This window comes from Vicugna pacos, chromosome 35 (assembly GCF_048564905.1).
Source record: "Vicugna pacos chromosome 35, VicPac4, whole genome shotgun sequence".
Classification (NCBI taxonomy): Eukaryota; Metazoa; Chordata; class Mammalia; order Artiodactyla; family Camelidae; genus Vicugna; species Vicugna pacos.
Genome location: NC_133021.1, coordinates 11,965,560 through 11,984,711, shown reverse-complemented (window position 1 = coordinate 11,984,711; position 19,152 = coordinate 11,965,560). Strand labels below are relative to the sequence as shown.

At 38.3% G+C, this 19,152-nt stretch overlaps 2 long non-coding RNA genes across 2 annotated transcripts; one reads left to right on the top strand and one right to left on the bottom strand.

The window, feature by feature from the left end:
• Positions 1-7,016: 7,016 nt before the first annotated feature.
• On the bottom strand, positions 7,017-7,749 carry LOC140691440 (uncharacterized). The gene is made up of 2 exons (XR_012067061.1): positions 7,683-7,749; positions 7,017-7,299 (listed from the first exon to the last, which is right to left on the bottom strand). It is a non-coding gene; the product is annotated as an uncharacterized lncRNA (long non-coding RNA).
• A 30-nt stretch (positions 7,750-7,779) lies between these two features.
• Positions 7,780-13,626, top strand: LOC102528644 (uncharacterized). The gene is made up of 3 exons (XR_012067060.1): positions 7,780-7,916; positions 9,602-9,682; positions 12,366-13,626. It is a non-coding gene; the product is annotated as an uncharacterized lncRNA (long non-coding RNA).
• The last annotated feature ends 5,526 nt before the right edge of the window (positions 13,627-19,152 follow it).

Here is a 19,152-nt window from a genome sequence, read left to right as displayed (position 1 = left end):
GATGTAAAATATGTTATCAAAAGTATAAAATGGTGGGGGAGTGAAAACACAAATCTTTGGAATGTGTTCAAATTTAAGTTGCTACCAGCTTAAAACAGACTGCTATTTGCATAAGATGTTATATGTGAATCTTATGGCAGCCATAAGGAAAGAATTTACAGTAGATAAATAAAAGAAAATGATAGAGGACTCTAACATAACACTAAAGAAAACCACCAAAACACAAAGGAAGAGAAGAAACAGAGAAAACCACAAAAACAGCCAGAAAACAGTTAACAAAATGGCAATTAATACATATCTATTAACACTTACTTGAAATATAAATGACCTAAATTCATCAGTCAAAAGACATAGAGCAGCTGAATGGATGAAAAAAACAAGATCTGTCTATATGAGTTGCTAGGAGGAAACTCAGTTCAAAAGTAAGGATACACACAGTCTGAAGGTGAAGGAGTGGGAAAATATATTCCACACAAACAGAAATGAAAAAATAGCTGGAGTAGATAAACTCATATCAGATGAAACAGGCATTTTAAAAAGTGTGATAAAAGACAAACAAGGGCATTATATATTGATAAAGGGGTCAATCCAGCAAGGAGATATATTTATAAATGTATATGCACCCAACATAGAAGCAACAAGATATAAAAAGCAAACATTAATGGAATTAAAGAAAAAAATTGAAAGGAATTCAATAATAGTAAGGGACTTTAACATTCCACTTACATGGATAGATCATCCAGACTGAAAAATCAAATAAGACATTGGCCTTAAATGACACATTAGATCTATTGGACTTAATAGATACACAGAACATTACTTCTAAAAGTAGCAGAATACAAAGGCTCAGGTGTATATAGGACATCTTCCAGAATAGATTATGATACATCAAAAAGCAAGTCAATAATGGATGAACCTTGAAAACATTTTGCTACGTGAAAGAAGCCAAACACAAAAGGCTATTCATATGAAATGCCCAGAACAGGCAAATTCACAGAGACGGAAAGTAAATAGGGGTTGCCACAGGCCAGAGTAAGCATAATGAGGAGTGACTGCTAATGGCTATAATGTTGTTTTTTATAAAGAGTAATAAAATTGTTCTAGGATCAGATGGTCATACGACTTTGTGAATATACCAAAAACCAGTGAATTATTTATTTTAAAAGTATGAATATTACAGCATGTGAATTATATCTCAATAAAAGAAAATAGAAGGGGGAAAAAAGCAAGTCAATAATTTGAAGAAAATTCAAATCGTATCCAGCTTCATCTCTGACTACAACTATATGAAACTAGCAGTCAATCACAAGAAAGAAACTGAAAAAATATACAAAAACATAGAATTTAAACAACATGATACTGAATAACCAATGAGTCATCAGGGAAAGAAATCAAAGGGGAAATTAAAAAAAAAAACTATAGACAAATGAAAACCTAAACACAAAATACCAAAATCTATGAGACGTAGCAAAAGCAGTTCTAGAAGAAAGTTTATAACAATATAGCCTCAATTTTAGCATCCTTCTACTGTGTCTTTCCATACTGTTTAGCTTGGTTAAGCTAAAACCTGTATTTCTCAATATCCTTTGCAACTAAGTATCTAGCTGCAAATTAAGTCCCACTAACTAGAAATTTAAAATGTGAAGTGAACAGGTCATTATACCAGCTGCTTTGAATGTTGTTTCTCACAAGTAAGGCTAATTGATTCCCCATTCCCCAGCTGATGGCAGACATAGCAGTATTTTTGCAGACCAGTGCTGTGGAAGAGTTAACAGAGGACTAGCCTGTAATTTACTCTTACAGACATTCTATAAATATTGAAATCAGGCACCTTTTATTCTCTATTAAATCCTCTTTTTATCTTCACTTATAATGGTTGTAATGTTATATGCTTTTTAAAATTAAACCCTGACTTTAAATACTGTTAAGCACCAAAAACATCATTTGAATGTTTTAATATTTCCTGTTTCATTTCCACATGTTTAGTTTTGTGAATTAAAAAAAGTTTTAGTCAATGTTTGCTATCTTCAATCAGACAGACTGAAACAAAAATTGAAATTGATTCTTAAAATTCCCAAAGTTGTATAAAATATATCTGAAATAAAAAACACTTGATTGGCACTGGAGTGTACCAAAGATAACAGAAGGAATTAGTTAACTGAAGAACAAATCAATATAAAGTAGGCAATATAAAGAAAAAAACAGCAAAATATACAGCAAAATAATTGAAAACATCAAATAACATATTTGAAGGAGCTATGTCAGAAAAGCAAAAAGTCTAACATGTTATTTTTAGTGCCATAATGATAGGAGAAAAAATAGGGCAGAAAAATACTTGAAGAAAGAAAGGCTGAAATTTTTCCAAATTCTGTAAAAGACATATTGTACGGATTAATGAAATTCAGCAAAGTAGAATTATTCAAAAGAAACCATTCCTATGCATACCATAAACAAACCAGAGATGAAGATAAATTTTTGATGGCACCAAGAGAAAAATAGCACATTACATATAAGGGAAAATTGAGAAGAATGACTGTTAATATCTCATCAGAAAAAAAAAAAGGATCCAGAAGAAAGTACACAAAAATCGTTAAAATACTAAAAACAAATACAACTCTGAATATGACAGTAAGTGAAAATATCCGTTTTTGAATTCTAATAGGATATACAAAATATATACTTTTCTATTTTAATCATGTTAAGTTTACAGTTTAATCATGTTAAGTTTACATTCACATTGGTCAATTAATCTTCGACAAATGAGGCAAGAATATACAATGGAATAAAGACAGCCTCTTCAGCAAATGGTGTTGGGAAGACTGGACAGCAGCATGTAAAGCAATGAAGCTAGAACACTCCCTTACCTATACACAAAAATAAACTCAAAATGGATCAAATACTTAAACATAAGACAAGATACAATTAAACCTCTTAGGAGAAAACATAGGCAAAACATTATCTGACATACATCTCAAAAACGTTCTCCTAGGGCAGTCTACCCAAGCAATAGAAATAAAAGCAAGAATAAACAAATGGGACCTAATGAAACTTATAAGCTTCTGCACAGCAAAGGAAACCATAAGTAAAACAAAAAGACAACCTACGGAATGGGAGAATATTTTTGCAAAACATGAAACTGACAGAGGCTTGATCTCCAGAATACATAAGCAGCTCATATGACATAATAAGAAAAAAACAAACAATCCAATCCAAAAATGGGCAGAAGACCTAAACCAGCAACTCTCCAAGCAAGAAATACAAATGATCAATAGGCACATGAAAAAATGCTCAATACTAATTATCAGAGAAATGCAAATCAAACTACAATGAGGTATCACCTCACACCAGTCAGAATGGCCGTCATTCAAAAATCCACAAATGACAAATGCTGGAGAGGCTGTGGAGAAAAGGGAATCCTGCTACACTGCTGGTGGGAATGCAGTTTGGTGCAGCCACTGTGGAAAACAGTATGGAGATACCTCAAAAGACTAGGAATAGACTTAACATATGACCCAGCAATCCCACTCCTGGGCATATATCCAGGAGGAACCCTACTTCAAAATGACAGATGCACCCAATGTTCATAGAAGCACTATTTACAATAGCCAAGACATGGAAACAGCCTAAATGTCCATCAACAGATGACTGGATAAAGAAGTGGTGGTATATTTATACAATGGAATACTATTCAGCCATAAAAATGACAACATAACGCCATTTGCAGCAACATGGATGTCCCTGGAGAATGTCGTTCTAAGTGAAGTAAGCCAGAAAGAGAAAGAAAAATACCATATGAGATCGCTCATATGTAGAATCTTAAAAAGAAAAAATGAGCATAAATACAGACAGAAACAGACTCATAGACATAGAATACAAACTTGTGATTGCCAAGGGGGCGGGGAGTGGGAAGGGACAGACTGGGATTTCAAAATTTGTAGATATTGAAAGGCATATGCAGAATGAATAAACAAGATTATACTGTATAGCACAGGGAAATATATACAAGATCTTGTGGTAGCTCACAGCAAAAAAAAAAATGACAATGAATATATTTATGTTCATGTATAACTGAAAAATTGTGTTCTACACTGGAATTTGACACAACATTGTAGAATTATTATAACTCATTAAAAAAATTTAAAAAAAAATTCACATTGTTGTGCAACCATCACCACTGTCCATCTCCAGAACTTTTTCAAAAAACTTCCCAAATTGAAACTCTGGACCCACTGAACAATAGTTCTATATTCACCCCTTTGTAAAGCCCCTAAGGATCACCATTTTACTTTACACCAGTATGAATTTGACTTTTCTAAGTACCTCTTATAAGTAGAACCATACAATATTTGTCCTTTTGTGACGGGCTCATTTCACTTAGTAAAATATCTTCAAGATTCATCAGTCTTGTAGCATTTTATCAGAATTTCATTCATTGTTAAGACTGAATAATATTGCATTGTATCTAATACCACATTTTACTGATTCATTTATAGATGAATGCTTGGGTTGCTTCCACCTTTTGGCTGTTGTGAATAGTCTTGCTATGAACATGTGTATATAAATATCTGTTTGAGTTCTAACTTTCAGTTCTTTTGGTTACATATCTAGAAGTAGATTTGCTGGATCATATGGTAATTCTGCTTACTTTTTTGAGGAACTTCCATAACATTTTCCACAGTGGCTGCACCCTTACCATTCCCACCAGTGATGCACAAGGATTCCAATTTTTTTTCCAATTCCTTGCCAACATTTGTTGTTTTCTTATTTTGATAGTAGCCATCCCAATAAGTGTGAAGTGGTATCTCACTGTGGTTTTAATTTGCATTACCCTGATGATTTGTGAGCTGAACATCATTTTTATGTGCTTATTGACCATGCACATATCTTCTTTAGAGAAATGTCTATTCAAGTCCTTGACTCAGTTTTTAAATCAGATTGTTTTTGTTTTTATTGTTAAATTGTAGCTCTTTATATATTCTAGCTATTAACCCCTAATCAGATAAATCATTTGCAAATATTTCTCCTATTTCATGGGCTGACTTTCACTCAGTTAGCAGAATCTATTGATGCACAAAAGTTTTTTTTTTGATGAAGTTCAATTTATAAATTTGTGTGTGTGTGTGTGTGACCTGTGATTTTGGCATCATATCCAAGGAATCATTCCCAAATCCAATTAAATAAAGACTTTGCATTTTGTTTCATTCTAAGAGCTCTACCATTTTAGCTTTCTGTTTAGGTTTTTGATACAATTTTAGTTGGTTTTTGTGTAAGGTGTAAATTGAGGGTTCAACTTCATTCTTTTGCATGTAAATATCCAGTTTCCCAGCACCATTTGTTGAAAAGACTGTCCCCATTAAAGTACTTGGCACTCTTGATGCAAATCATTTGACCATTAATGGGAGGATTTTTTCTGAGCTTTCTATTTTATTCCATTGATCTATATATCTGCCTTTGTTGTAGTACCGTACTGTTTTGATTATTGTAGCTTTGTAGTAAGCTTTGAAATTAGGAAATGTGAGTCTTCCAAATTTGTTCTTTTTCAGGATTGTTTTGGCTAGTTGAGGTCCATTAGGATTTGATATAAATTTTAGGATGGATTCTTTTTTGTTTTTACTTTCTGCAAAAAGCATCATTGCAATTTTGATAAGGATTGTATTAAACCTCTAGGATACTTTAGGTAAGTATTCACATAATAGTGATATTAAGTGTTCCAATCCATGAAAACAGCATATTTTTTATTTATTTGTGTTTTCTTTAATTTCTTTCAGCAATTAATTTTTAGTTGTTAGTGTACAATCTTTGCCTTCTTGGTAAACTTTATTCCAAAGTATTTTTGTTATTTTTCAGGCATTTATAAATAGAGGTGTTTTCTTCATTTCCTTTGCATATGTTCATTGTTACTATATAGATATTTAGCTGATTTGTGCACATTTATTTTGTAAATGGCATCTCTGCTGATTTTTTATTAGTTCTAAGAGTTCTAACAGTGACTGCAATTAGAAAAAAATGGTCTTATATTGATAGAACTAATGAATTCAAGATGAGATCACCCCAGGTTAACTGGATGGGCCCTAAATCCAATGTCCAGTGTTCTTATAAGTCACAGAAGGGAAGAAGACATCAACATTTAAGAGAGAGGCCTTGTGACTATTCCTATTAACATGGAATTAGATTGGAGTTATGCTTCCACAAGCCAAGGAATACTTAAATCCATCAGAAGTTAGAAGAGGCAAGGAAAGATTCTTCTGTAGGGAAGGAAAAAATAATTTTCCCTCTACCCTTCTAAGTTCTTGGATGATGTCCCTGTAACCAAAGATTAACAGGAGAAAAACAGAAGTTTTCTAACATGTATCACTCACATGTATACAGGAGATATCCAGAGAAAATTGAGTAACTCAGAGATGGCTTAGAATTTGGAGTTAAATGTTAATTTTCTAAATACAAAAGGATGTAAGGTGTGGGAGACGTCGATTAAGGGGTTACCACAAGAAGCATAGTAACAGAAAAAAAGTAAAGTGTGTTACACAGATTTAAGTTACTGTCTTCTCCCTTTATGAGTGTCTTATGATTCAGTCATCCCTTTCTTACTAGATACAAAGAGGGAGAGATGCTTCCAAGCAGAGACTCCTTTTATAAGTTTAAATTCCCTTACAAAAGGCATTGCTTTGCAAATGTGGAACCAAAATTTATTGGGATGTTTACCCTTTTTTATACATTGTTGTATTCTGTTTACTAATAAGTTGTTGAAGATTTTTCTATCTGTGTTCATCACAGATATTGGCTTGTACTTGTCTCTTTCTGTAGAATCTTTGTCTGGTTTTGGTGTTAGGGTGACGAAGGCCTCACTGAATGAATTTGGGAGTGCTCCACAGTTTTTAGGTTTTTGGAATGTTTAAGAAAGGTATTAGTTCTTCTTTATATCTTTAGTAGAATTTCTCTGTGAAGCTGTCCAGTTATGGACTTTTATTTCGTGGAAGTTTTTTTCTTAATTACAAATTAAATTTTACTACTATATATCAGTCTGTTCAAATTGTCTGTTTATTCTTGGTTCAGTCCTGGCAGGCTATACATTTCTAGAAACTTGTCTGTTGATTCTAGGTTTCCAATATGTTAGCATATAACTGTTCATAGTATTCTTTATGATTCTTTAGATCTCTGTGGTATCGGTTTTCATTTCTCTCCTCTTTCATTTCTTCTTTTATTTATTTGGGTCCTCTCCCTTATTCTTCTTGGTGAGCCTGGCTAAAGGTTTATCACTTTAGTGAATCCATGTTCAAGGGTCAACTGTAAAATACTCACCTAAAGCAGCAAAAAGGAAAATCATGTCAAGACAATTGAAAGTTTGTAAACCATTCTAAAATGTAACAATCATATACTATCTCCATGTAAGATTGACGTATTTAGTAAACAGAATGACCAGTAAAATTTGAATTTCTGATAAACAATGACTTTTTTCAGTAGAAGTATGTCCCAAAACATATTTGACTGTATTTGGAACATAATTATACTAAAAAAAGTGTTCATTGTTTATCAGAAATTCAAATTTTACTGAAAGTCTTTTCCATTATCTGGCAATCCTATCTTCTTTTCTCTATGGGGGAAAGCACATACTTAGGAATTTATCTGTGATGAGGTAAACTTTATTATTTTATGGCTATTTCCAACCTTTACCCTTTCCTTACCAGCTAAAAGCAATTCAAGATTTGCCATCACAGTTATTCCCTCCTCCTGCCCTCTGCAGAGTTCTGTTTGGTTGCTAGGTTGCCAAGTTCTGTAAACATTGTGATACAGAGAAAAAAATAACTGTGAAAAAGGTATAAATGAAGAGGGGGAGAGCAGGAGAGGAGGAGAACAGGCTGGGCTTGGTGAAGCATATCTTGTGGAGGAATTTGTACTGCTGAGAATGAAGATAAAGGGTAAGTTGAAAGAGAAGGAAAATACAGGAGACCTTAATAAGTCCTTCTTACTCAGCACTATGTGTCCTTTTTCTAGTGTTTACAACATTATTCTGAAGTGAGCTTTGATTGCTTGATTTAGTATTCTTTGATAGAGATGCTGTTTGATTCTTTCCGTCAGGCCTTCAATATGTTTAAATATAATTCTGTGAATATACCTCAAATGGAGAAAATTAGCTCATTTTATCTGTCACTAAATTTTTTTGAGTAACAAAAATATTTAAAAGTAAATTAACACCTTTGAGGGTACAAGAGGTGTTAAGTTTCTTCAGATAAAAGGGTTGGGGCATAGGGGTTTCCTGACACTCATAAGTTTATGGGGCTTGGAAAACATATGTTAATTGAGGACTTTTCAACTGAGATAATGTAAAAGTGCACCTTGCAAAGTTTGTCCGAAAAAACATGAGACATTCAATTCATGTACAGATGTTTTTAACTGAGCTGATGAATCTTTAATGCAAATTGGTGTAAATTTTTAAAATTTGTGGTAGAAGGAGCAAAAATTCTTAAATCATGTGGGCATCAGAGGACACAGTTTGAGAAGAATACATACTTCCCTCAATTTTGGTCTAAATGAATCTGATTTAAAAAGGCTCAGAATAGCCAGATTTATTTCAGGCTCCATATATGTATCTTTTAAATTTCAGCAGGCCCTGTATGTAAAACTCTGAATCAGAAGATAGAGTATTTAAAGACACCAACCCTGGTATTTAGTTATAGTTTTTGAAGTAGCCTTTATAATGAGTATAATAATGCACTTCTTCAAGAACCCATTTAAAAATTATAGTTTTAAAAGCTACCAGGCACACTTATATTTACCTTTGTGAAATATAATAGTTTTGGTTTTCTTTCTTATGTAAAATATTGCTATATATATATAGAGAGAGAGACAGACAGACAGACAGACAGAGAATAAATATCAAATATAAAGAACAAAGAACAGGAAAAGAGAATAGAAGACTGTATTTAAATAAACACATGTATATTTGGCAGAAAATTAGAAAATGATAGTTAGGAAGAAGAAATATGACTCTTGGCTATTTCCGAACATAAATCCAAGCATTAAAAGATAAAGACTGGATGTTGAATAGAATGCTTTATGTGATTTTTAATCTTAATGAGGACTTATATTTTAAATAAACTATAATGGCCCTGAGAGGGAGGGTATATCTCAGTGGTAGAGTGCCTGCTTAGCATGCACAAGGTCCTGGGTTCAATCCCCAGTACCCTCATTAAAATAAATAAAGAAACCTACTTACTTCCCCCCAATAAATAAATAAATAAATAAATAAAATTTTTTAAAAGAAGGTCTTTAAAAAATAATAATGGCCCTAAGTACTTAGATTGCTAATGTGACATCATTACAGAGGAAAAAAGCCTTCAGATATAACTTATACTCTGTTGACAAACCCATCTTAATGTAGTCTAATAACCTGTGATAGATATGAGTCTACGCATGGCCTCTATCACATAAATTGCCAGCGCAGAATGCAGAAGGAAACAATGAGTCTCACAGCTATCCTGGGATGTGGAGGGCAAGACCCCACCAAAGGGCAAGGCAGGACAGGTACTTTACTTGGAGGTTAAAGGTCCAGGAGCTGACTAGTCTCCATCTGTTTAATGAAAATGTCCTGATTTGTTTTCAGGGTGCATCTGACAAGACCTAGATGACCACCAGGGACTTCTGTTCCCACCAAATTACTGGATCTTAACCTTACTGAGTACAGGTAATCATATTACCCTTAAACTCAGTGAGTTCAGTTTGGTTATTTCAGACATCCTCTAAAACCCAGACTCTACTTATTACCTTGATTATAACTCTGCTGATGCTGAGATATGTTGGTAAAGAGCTTCTATAACTGACATCCTAAACAGATCAAACTCAGTCGAACTCAGCCAAGGATTGTGAAATTTAGGGACTGTATAAAGACACTGAAGAAGGGAGTAAGAAAAAGCAGACTGCAGGACCAAGAAATAAGTCTTGAGGAATGCCTACATTTAAACATTAGAAAGAGTTAAAAAAAACAAATAAAAAAGTCGAATTAGATAAAGATAAAAGAAGCAGGAGGGTAACAAACTATCACGTGATAACAGAAGTTAAGGAATAGTGTGATTAAAAGAATGGAAAGATAGAGTGTAGAATTTACCATTTCATGACTTAGGAGAATGGCACTAGAGAGTGGAACACAGAGAATAAAATCTCATTGTGATCAGTGCTCTTCTATATATATGTATAATCTGTTTGAGAGAAAAAGTTACACTTGACCTAATATCAAATTTTGGAAAAAAATACTTAATAGTTAAATTGTAACTTAAATCTGAGTATAAAATAACAAAACAAAACAAAAACCCAGCAGTATTAGAAAAAAACATGTTGAGTGAATAAAAGAAAGTTGAACAGGAAAGATAGAATCAGATTATGGAGGGTCTCTGAAGACTGCAGGATGAGATAAAGGCCTGTGTCACTTTACATGTTTCAATCCAGTGGACCTATCCATAAATTCTGTCCAGGTTAGCTCATAAAAGCTAGCCATAAAAAAAATGGAAGTAATGTTTGTTAACGTCTCAGATACCTCCAGATTTGTTTTCAGCCGACTTGCATTTGCCTTTCCCCACCATTGCCTTCAGTAAGAAACTTTTTATTTTTGAGTTATAGTCATTTTACAATGTTGTGTCAATTTCTGGTGTGTAGCACAATTTTTCAGTCATACATGAATATACATATATTCATTTGCATATTCTTTTTCACCATGAGCTACTGCAAGATCTTGAACATATTTCCCTATGCTGTACAGTATAAATGTGTTTATCTATTCTATATATACCTGTCAGCATCTACAAATCTTGGACTCCAGTCTGTCCCTCCCACCCACCTGCCCCTGGCAACCACAAGTTTGTGTTCTATGTCTGTGAGTCTGTTTCTGTTTTATATTTAAGTTCATTGTCTTCTTCTTTTTTAGAGTCCACATATGAGCGATCTCATATGGTATTTTTCTTTTTCTTTCTGGCTTACTTCACTTAGAATGACATTCTCCAGGGACATCCATGTTGCTGCAAATGGCATTATGTTGTCATTTTTTGTGGCTGAGTAGTATCTCATTGTATAAATATACCACATCTTGTTTATCCATCATCCGTCGATGGACATTTAGGTTGTTTCCATGACTTGGCTATTGTAAATAGTGCTGCTATGGATATTGGGGTGCAGGTGTATTTTTTGAATTAGGATTCCTTCTGGATATATGCCCAGGAGTGGGATTGCTGGGTCATATGGTAAGTCTATTTTTAGTCTTTTGAGGAATCTCCATACTGTTTTCCACAATGACTGAAGTAAGAAACTGTTTATCCAATCTATTTAATGCTAAAGAAATCTTCCAAGCCAGATTATCTCAAGTCCCCTCAGAGAGAGGAATGGGAAATACATGGCTCAGAAATTAGGATCCACTGAAGGTATCTGAGCAAGTGGGTGACGTAAGGGAAGAAATAGGTAAGAGTAGAGAAATGGGCTAAGAGTTTGGAATCAGGGAATTCAGCTACTATTAGCAGTAAAAAAAAAGCATGATGTGATTATCAGTTTGATAAGTGCTGAGGCAATGAGAATGAAAAGGAAATGGTGAATTTGAAAGATATTTTAATAAATGACTCAGAGTTTGGACTTCACTATTCAGCTTTCTACTCTGTCATCTATTTTGCCTTGCCCTCCTACATAATTCATAATTGTTGCTTTTGCAGAGATTTTGTTTTAAAATAACAGCTGGAAGAACAAAGCAAAGAAAAAAATTCCAAGGGGAGAATCGTTTGTTCTCCTTATAAATTCAACCATTTTATTTTCATATAGGTCTCGATTCTCTCTTAAACATATATACTCAAAAAAAAAAGTTGTCTTCTACTTTGGTCTCATTTTCAAATCCCAGGTCAGTAATTTGACTCAATTTTATTAAATAAAAGTCCTATTTAATTTACCACCCAAAAGGTAATAATTGGGCTTACTACTGGGAGGAACTATACGTGTTTTAGTGCATAGAGTATAATCCTACGTCAGCCAGATTAAAGTTTATGTTATTCTAAATGTATACAAGTTCCAGAACTAAGTAATGGGACTGCCTATTTAATAGGGGCCATATTTGTCTTCTGTTTGGATTTTTTCCTTATTTAATTTATTTTTTTCCTTTATTTGATTTATTTTGTGGGTCTCTGACTCTGATGTTAAAGGTGTGAGCTATATATATTAGTTAAAGGTGTAAGAAAGCTCAGGTATACCACATCCACTTGCTTGTTTTCTGGGGCTAAATTCTTTTGTTGTTTTTTGTTTTTGTTTTTGCTTTTGGTCTTGGTTTTGGTTTTTGGTTTTTTTAATAAAGCAGAGAATTCCTCAGTTTAATAGATCTTTGTCTTCTTTTTCATAAACAGAACCCAGGATGACTTCTCCTACTAAAGAAGGAAGTGATCCAGCTGACAGTGCTCTCAAAATTTTAGAAAATGGGGCTCCGAACGACTGTAGTACAGATGTAGAGCCTTCATTTGCTGATTCTAGTATGATCTCTCAGGTGGAAAGCCACCCAACGAACAGGGAGCTGGACACACCAAGCTGCCAGGGGCATGCTATTCCTCAAGCAGCAGAAAACAATAAGCCTTCAGTTGAGAAGCTCCAGAAAGATTCTCAAAAAGAAGGTGTAAAAAGAGGGTCCCTTTTCATTCAGATTCCCACTCCTAGAAAATGGATCTTTCTCATGTCAGGATTAGGGAGAATTACCTACCTGGGTATCCCACCAGTAAAAATTGATAAACGCTATCCCTTAACTAAGAGAGCAAGACTCAACTCAGGAGAAGTGGAGGTGGAAACGAGCGATTTCTGTCACCACGCTGTGAATTACAAAGTTTCTCTCCAGTTCTCCATTTCATGGAGAATCCCATGCATCAACAGCCATAAGATAAGAATGGCCCTCTGCCTGCTGTGTAGGAGACATTTCTGGCGGGCTGCAGGTCGCCAGAATACCATGCGAGTGAAGCCAAAATACACAGCATTTCTTCCTCATCCAAATGTCCTCACTCACGGGGAGAGAACCACGATATTTGGAAGACCTTTGAATTCATATCACTGCTGTCCCCTCGCTGAGAGTCTGACATCAGGAAAATTTTCCGAATCAACTGATGCTGAAGGAAAGGATGGAGTCCACATCTTAGTGAGGCCTGTGTTCTGTGTCCCACAGGCCCGAATTCAAAACACGTTTCATCGGAAAGCACTTGGGGTCTCCCTACAATGCGAGGGCTGTGATTATAAGCACCAGTAGCAACTAGAAATATCGATGTCCCATTTGCCAAAGTCGTTTCAACAATTTGGTTGAATCTAGAGAGCTTTCCTAGGAATTAAGTTCAATTGGGGTAAATGGGCAAATTCATTTTAAAATTTAATTTCTAAAAAAAGTCTAAATAATTGGACTACTAAATTGAGACAAAATAGCTTGAACATAAGTTTTTTTGCATTAGATGGAGTTGCAGAAAGAAACACAAAACAGGACATAGCAAAAAGAAACACCGTTTCTTTTTCTGAGAAGAGGGGAACCATTCCTAAGGAAACCTCTGTTTATACGGTGCTATTACAAACAGACCATCAAAATGCCATGCCCTGGATTTGTACTGAGTCCGCAATTAAATTTTGCCATTTGAGTTATGATATTTCTTGGTGTGAGTCTATTTGAGTTCATTTTGTTTGGGACCCTTGTGCTTCCTATACCTGAATATCTATCTCTTTCTTTTGTCAGATTTGGGAATTTTTCGGCCATAATTTCCTCAAGTACATTTTCAATTCCCTTGCCTCTCTCCTTGCATATAATGTAAGTGTTGGTACACTTAATGTTATGCTAGAGATCTTTAAAATTGCTTCATTTTAAAAAATTGTTTCCTTTTTGCTGCTCTGATTGGGTGAGTTCCGTCATTCTGTCTTCCAGATCACTTACACATTCTTCTGTGTCACTTGTCTGCTGATTATTCCTTCTAGTGTGTTTTTCATTTTACCTATTGAATTCTTCTTTTCTGTTTGGTCTTTTTTAATATTTTCTAATTCCTTGTTTAAGCGGTCACTGTGTATGTCAATTCTTTTCCCTAATTCAGTTAACATTTTTATTACCAACTATTAAAGTTCTTCATCTGGTAAATTGTTTCTTTCTCTCTCGTTGTTTATTTTTTCCGAGTTTTTCTCTTGCTCTTTCAATTGAGAGTAGCCTTTTCATTTTGCCTGACTGTCTCTGCTTGTGTGAATTTAGGTGAAACAGTTACCTATTGCAGTCTTGAAGGGTGATCTGATGTGGGAGTGCCCCTGTGCAGACTGCATGTGCCCAGTGCTTTTGGTAGGAGAGCTGGATTTGACGTGGATGCAAGTCACATCTTTCCTCCGGGTGTGTAGCAGCTCTCACCTTGGTAGAGGGTGGAGCTGGAGATGGTGGGGCTAGAGCTGGTGCTGGGTGTGAGGCAGGACTTCTCCTCTGCTCAGTGGCCATCACCACCCTATTGCAGTGGGGTCTGATCCCAAGTTGCTGGAGCAGAAGCCATGAGGGTTGGGCCTGAGCTGGCTGTGTTTCTTTCAAGTGTTTGTTTCTGTCTCTCCTGGCACTAGGATCTTGTCCTTGTCCATGATGTGGGCTGTCAGCTCGTGTTGGTCACAGACAGAGGTCCAGTGCACCGCCTGTGCAGGCGCCGTGGCTCTGCTCAGACACAGCCTCACATGCAAGTCCCCTCTCTTCCTCACAGCCAGTCACTGCCCCCAGCCTCTGCCTATCCCCCATCCTTGGTGTATAATTGCTCCACAGGGCAGCGGGGCCCTCGTGGCTCTCAGCGTGTATCTGCAGACAGCTGTTGTGGAGCGGCTGTTGCCAGAGATCTGGGTTGCTTCTGCGTTGTGCCATCCGTGGCCACCACCACCCGACTCAGGCTCTGCCCTGGGACTGGGTCATGTCTGCATCTCACGGTCATATCTTTTCCCCATCATGGCCGCCCCAGATCCAGTGCCGTGCAGTGATGTCGAGTAAACACGGCCAGAGAGGTTTTGCTTGGCTTGGGCTCAGGCACGTGACAGGAAATGTAGCAACTGCTAGAGCGGACCCCTCTCTGCCCTGCCCTGCGGGCAAGTCTGTATGCGTACACGTCTTACCAGCAGGGTCCAGGCTCCCCACTGCCCTTTATTAGTCCCATCAGTCCTCCAACCAGCCAAGGGGCTTGTCTCCCTGTGTAGGAGCCCAGGACTGGGGCGTCCAGTCCATGCCTCAAAATGCTCACCCTCCAGGGTGCATGTCCACCTGTGTCATCTCCCTTTTCCTCTGAGTCCCCTCCCAGGGGCACAAGTCCCAACCTGATCGCTTTTCTTCCCTTCCTACCCAATTATGTGTGTATCTTTCTTACAGCCTTGGTTGTACAGGAGTCTTTCTGCCCGTTTCCAGTTAGTTTTCAGTGAGAATTGTCCCTCATGTAGATGTATTTGTGATGTGTCCGTGAGGGAAGGTAAGTCCATGTCCTCTCACTCCACCATCCTGATCTGAGTCCCCGATGCTGCTCTTCTTGATCAGTGAAGAATGCTCCTACCTCAGGGCCTTTGCACTTGTGGTTTTGTCTGTTTGGTACACTTTGCCCTCAGTCTCCACGTGGTTCACTCCTTCGCTTCCTTCTTGGGTTTGCTGACATGCTCCTTATCAGAGAAGTCTTCTCCAAGAATGGCTCCATCATCTCTCACCTTATCAGGGTCTCTCTTTATTAAATATCTCCCCTTTCTCTCCTATACCTTCAGCTAAAATTTTAAATGCTTAAGTGTCTGTTCTTAAACCCATTCTTTCTCCCCACTTTCCCTTCTAGTTCCCTTTCTTTCTCCTCTACTTCAAAGCTTTTCAAAGCTTGAAACTTTGGGGGAAGTTTATACCAACTTCTTAAGAGAGGCTATGTTTCCCACTCTGTTACCTCCTACTCACTTCTTAACCCTCCACAACCTTACATTCAGGCCCAGCAACTCATTCAGACACTCAGGTCACTGACAAGCTTCTTGCTCCCAGATGTGAAGGACGTTTTCACAACCTGGCCTGGCTTGACCTTTTGCCAGGATTTGGCACCTTGGGCTGCTCTCTCCTTTAAATACTCACTTCAAGGGACTGAGTGACCTTGAAACTCTGCTGATTCTCCTACCACAGCTGCTGGTCTCTCTGTCTCCTTTGTGCTTCCTTTTCTTCTGTCTGTCCCTTAAATGCAGGCAACTCTTGTAATTCTATCCCAGGCATACCTTTCTTGCCGCTCTCCATGCTCTGGGTGATACTCCATCCTTAGCCTCCCACCTGCATGGTGACGACTCCAAGATCTACAGCTCCAGCCTGGTTCTTTCTCCAGAGCTTCAGATCCATATGGCCACTGTCACCTGGTCCTTGCACAGACTTGTCACACTCAACATATTCAAAGTTGAACTCATCTCCCCCACCCGCCCCAGCTTGGTCCACCATCCCCCAGGTATCTTTGCTCATAACTGCCCTCTCCCTTATCACCTACACCCCAACAGCACCACAGTCTGTTGATTTGAACTCCCAAATTATCCAGGATCCATCTCCTTTGCTCCATTCCCATGGCCACCATCTTGGTTTGGGCCACCATCATCTCTCATCAGCACTGTTCCTTTCCTTCCCATTGCTTTTAAGAACTTACTGATGTCATTAGTGGAGTTTGTGGAGCCCAGCACGATCTGACTCTTATCTCGTCATTTTCTTCTTGAGCCATGATCCTCAAAGTCTGTGATCCAGCCATGCTAGCTTCTTCCGTCTTCTCGCCCCTGCACCTCCAGCCAGCTGCCCTCTCCCCTGGATACCTCTGCTGACTCTCTCCTCGGGGTTGGCTAGATTGCCTTCCTCTGAGAAACCTTCCCCGACTCCCCACATCTCGATGATGAACCTGTATTATGCGCCGTACTGTGGTACAGGAGTCTCTGTTAGGAAGGCCTTAATTAGAAAGAGGGGACAAGAGAGGGAGGTGATTGTTATGTAGAACTGAAAACCTGATGGGCTTAGGTGATAAGGTGCCCAGTGGAAGGAATCCAGACTCTGCTCCTTAAAATAAAATGTTATCAGCATTTGTTCAAGTGATCTAAGGCCCACTGGTAGAGAATGGAAAAGAGGTCTCAGGTTTGCGGTCAACGCAAGAGTGAAAAATTAGCAGGATTAGTGAAGGGGCTGGGACCTCAGGTCAAGGGGCAGAAGGAGGCAGTATGCGAACTAACTTTATAAAGTTCCAGGCACCTGACTTGATTTGAAAATCTAGGGCAGGTAAATCCCTGAGATGTCCACAGGGAGCTGGATCTCCACAATGACAATAATTAGAATCAAACCACGGGTTCTGTACCCAGATTTGTCTTCATTCCCAGATATGAGTCAAATTCAGGTCTCGTGCATGGAATAGTTATTCCTGAGCGCCCAGCTCTCTCCCCCCACCAAGACCTGGCAAGCTTTTGATGCCTTCCTGACTGGAAAACCACATCTTAGTGCGAAATTGACCTCAACCCCAGAGAAGGGACTCTGAGCATCACTGGACTAGAGGGCTGGCTTGTCATCCATTCATCATCCACTGGTGATAATCCAGTTAAAGACAATCTTAGCTTCACTTATTTTAGAGAATAGGGATTAAAAATTATTACAGGATGGAAGAAAATTCTATTTAAATATGAGTAAGAAATCTGGAGTTTAAATTTATATTAACTCAACCGAGGAGTGTGTGTGTGTGTGTGTGTGTGTGTTTAGGGGAGAGGGCTTGAAAATACACACAAGTGAGACATCAGCTTCTGGAAGTCATTCTACCAACCATGATATTTTATCTTAGAATATTAAATTAACTTGATGAAAATACAAGCTTGGATAAAATATAAGAGAATAAGAATAGAGGGTATCATTTATAGATGTGTCAAAATTCATTACCTAGACAGACTTTTTCACTTGACTTAAAGAGTAGAAACCCATGCATCAGGAATATAATAAAAAAAAATTTTTTTTCAATGTGCTGCGGTCAGCAGCCTGAAAGAATTTTGCAGAAACTCCGACTGTGAAGAAAGGCACTGCCATGTCATTTGCGACCCTGCCTCTGTGCTTTGTGCTTTGGCACTTTTCACCAGCCTGGTTCTAACTGCCTGTGCATTCTACATGGAAGGAATGATGCTTCCCTAGCCTCATTTTACAGGACAAGCCAGACATGTATCAGAGACGGCTCTGGAGGGGAGAGAATGGGTGTAGCAAGCATTTACTCTTCTTGGGTTGCTGAGCCCCGATTTCCCATATGTGGATCAGTGATTCTTCAAGTGTGGCCCCAAAACCGGCAGTGCCAGCCTCACCTGGGCATGTGTTAGAAATGCAGATTCCCCAGGCCCCGCCTCAGACCTCCTGAACCAGACATCTCAGTGCAGGGCCCGGAAGTCTGTGTTTTAACTGGCTCCCCAGGTAATTCCGATGCTGCTGCCGTGGGGAACCCACCTCTTCCCTAATCTCAGGCACCCAGATCAGGGAGCGCAGGACCTGGGCTGGTCCAGTGAGAGTTTAAGTGTCAGGACTTTATCTGAACCTCCCAGAAGACTCCTGTTCTTCCAGCCGCCTTCGGCCAGTTCTTTGTACAGCTGGCTTGTCACCCCCCGTGGAGAACCAGTCTGGGTGGAGCCAGTGCGTGGAAGAGAGCCCACCAAGCCCTGGGCCTCGGGCGGGGAGGACCCAGTCCTGCGCTTACAGCTGGAGCCCGGACACCAAGCACCATCCCACACCAGCTCCGCCCGGGGCTATCCAGGTACAAACATGGGTTCCCTTTTTACTGAAGCTGATTTGGCCCAAGTGTCTTGACACTTAAGACTAAGGGAATCCTAAGAAATGGAACAGGCAAACACTATTCTGTGCCAGTCAGCGAAGATGAGGGTTTTTGAAAAAACCACTAAACTAATGAGAAGTCACTCTTAGCAGAGGACCTTGCCTCCTGATTTATGAGAAAATTAAGGGCACTTGGACATGCTTATCAACATGGCCCTTCTCTTCCTGAGCTCTCAGAGGACGGGATGACTCCTGTGGGGAACTTCCTCACCCCTGTGCCCTTGACACTCTGCCTTCCCCCGTCTCCCATGACCTCTCTTCTTCATTGTCCCCTTGTCCCTGCTGTGTTCTCACCTCTCCCTCTCCTGGCCTTCAGTCAGGCAATCCAGCTTAAC